Source organism: Sinocyclocheilus grahami, unplaced genomic scaffold, assembly GCF_001515645.1.
Source record: "Sinocyclocheilus grahami isolate Dianchi unplaced genomic scaffold, SAMN03320097.WGS_v1.1 scaffold1208.1, whole genome shotgun sequence".
Lineage (NCBI taxonomy): Eukaryota > Metazoa > Chordata > Actinopteri > Cypriniformes > Cyprinidae > Sinocyclocheilus > Sinocyclocheilus grahami.
Genome location: NW_015506387.1, coordinates 14062 through 16771, shown reverse-complemented (window position 1 = coordinate 16771; position 2710 = coordinate 14062). Strand labels below are relative to the sequence as shown.

At 41.4% G+C, this 2710-nt stretch overlaps 1 protein-coding gene across 3 annotated transcripts in view; it reads right to left on the bottom strand.

Annotated features, from left to right (window-relative positions):
• LOC107568035 (protein LBH-like) overlaps window positions 1-2710 on the bottom strand; it is a 20310-nt gene that overhangs the window by 13630 nt on the left and 3970 nt on the right. The gene's annotated exons all lie outside the window — the stretch shown is intronic.

Genomic DNA, 2710 nt, shown 5'->3' with positions numbered 1-2710 from the left:
CACAATCACACACTTACACTCGCAAAATCACACTCTTGCACAATCACACAATCACACTCTTGCACAATCACACAATCACACTCTTGCACAATCACACAATCACACTCTTGCACAATCACACAATCACACTCTTGCACAATCACACAATCACACTCTTGCACAATCACACAATCACACTCTTGCACAATCACACAATCACACTCTTGCACAATCACACAATCACACTCTTGCACAATCACACAATCACACTCTTGCACAATCACACAATCACACTCTTGCACAATCACACAATCACACTCTTGCACAATCACACAATCACACTCTTGCACAATCACACACTTACACTTGCAAAATCACACAATCACACTCGTACACAATCACACACTTACACTCGCAAAATCACACAATCACACTCTTGCACAATCACACACTTACACTCGCAAAATCACACAATCACACACTTACACTCGCAAAATCACACTCTTGCACAATCACACACTTACACTCGCACAATCATACACTAACACGAACCCTCGTGGACACACACTCACACATGCACAATGACACACTCAAACGCGCACGCACACACTCGCAAAATCACACTCGTACACAATCATACTCATGCACAATCACACACTTGCACAATCATACACTAACACGAACCCTCGTGGACACACACTCACACTCGCACACTCACAAACACATTCGAGCACAAGAACACTTGCACACACACACACACACACACACACACCAACATTCCCACACTAACACACACTCTGACACTCTTGCACCCTCACACACAAACTTGCACAATCATATGCACATAAACACACTCACACACTGACATGCTAACACACTTGCGCACACACACACATACACATTCCACACTCCCTCTCACACACACACACACACACACATTCTTCCCCTGACGTCCTGAAGTCTCGTTTAGGTTGAATTCTGGATGAAGCGTGATGTATTTTTAGCTCAGCATCATTCAGTGACATACATGGGCGGCAGGGAAACCAATAACAAAATCTGGGCAACACGCCAGTGGAAAGAACATTAGTGTGTGTGCGTGTGTGTGTGTGTCTGAATGATGAGAAAGAAAACCGATGAAAAGAAGGACAAACAGAGTGAGGGATGTTCTATAACAGGAACTGAACCATGAGACCCTCGTCTGACCCCCGATCCATAAACAACAGCAGAGCATGAGACTGAAGATCCAAGACTAAAAATAACCATCAGCCATTAAACGCTGAACAAAACACCAGAGGAACAAGAACATCAGCACTCTATTCTAAAGAGAGACTAAATATTTCCACAGCATCTCCTGAGATGCTTCAAGATGGTCTCTCATGAAACTTTAGAGGAGCTCAAATGAGTTCATGACAGGGTCAGAATCTTCATGAACACTTATGCAAGATGTAAAAGCTCAGGTGAAGCATTAAAGAGTCAGAGCTGATTTGCACTTGGAGCATGAAAACAACTGAAAAACAAACTATGTAAAAAAAAAATCACCAAAATATCTTGGGCGTGATGAACAGATGCTGTTTTATTCTTCAAATGACACGTAGGGCTCTATGACTTTTGGCATGTGGAAAACACGGATGGAATCCAGTCATAAAGATGGATTTAATTGTATAACACGGAATGAATCTGGCAAATGTTGGATAAATAAATCAAAATTAGGGATGTGCACTTGATCAAATGGTAATATGGACTAGTGTGTGTAAGTTGGTTAAAATTATATTAATAATAATAATAATACAGTTTCCTAAAACCTTTCATGAATATCACAGAATTTTGTAAATCTCTATTGTGCAACACTTAAAATATAAGGAATGTTTAAATTTCCATCTGATTACATTTCAAAAGGTTAATTAAAGCTTTATGCATTTGTGTTTGACTACCACCGTTTTTTGATACATTTACATTCAAGCATTTTGCAAGCGCTTTTATCCAAAGTGCCTTACATTGCATTGATGGTTTACACTCAATTAATTCATGCATTCGCTGGGAATCGAACCCATGACCTTGATGTTGCAAGCACTCTACTGTTTGAGCTACACGAATGCTGCTTTCATAATACATTTGCATTCAATCATAAAACAGAACTAGACAAATTAAAATAGACACATATTTCATAGAGCTCTAATACTGTCTTTGTATAGATAAAAAAAAAAATTTTTTAAATGGAAAAGCAGAATTTGGAAAAGTATTAAAAGGAATTGGGAAAAAAATTTAAATAAAACTTGGGATAAAATCAAATGGGATTTGGTGAAAAACATTAATTGAAATTTTAGATCAAATAAAAATGTAATTTTGGAAAAAATAAAAGATGTCGTACAATTTTAGCTATTTAAACATTTGAGTGTTCATGACCGGCTGGAGTTTCGGGCCCAAACAGTGCAGTCAGAGTGAGCAGACGGGAGGAGACGAGAGCAGACGGGGGAGCAGACGGAGGGAGCAGACGGAGAGAGCAGACGAGGGAGCAGACGGAGAGAGCAGACGGAGAGAGCAGACGGAGAGAGCAGACGGAGAGAGCAGACGGAGAGAGCAGACGGAGAGAGCAGACGGAGAGAGCAGACGGAGAGAGCAGACGGAGAGAGCAGACGGAGAGAGCAGACGGAGAGAGCAGACGGAGAGAGCAGACGGAGAGAGCAGACGGAGAGAGCAGACGAGGGCGCGGACGGCAGGCGGAGACGGAGGG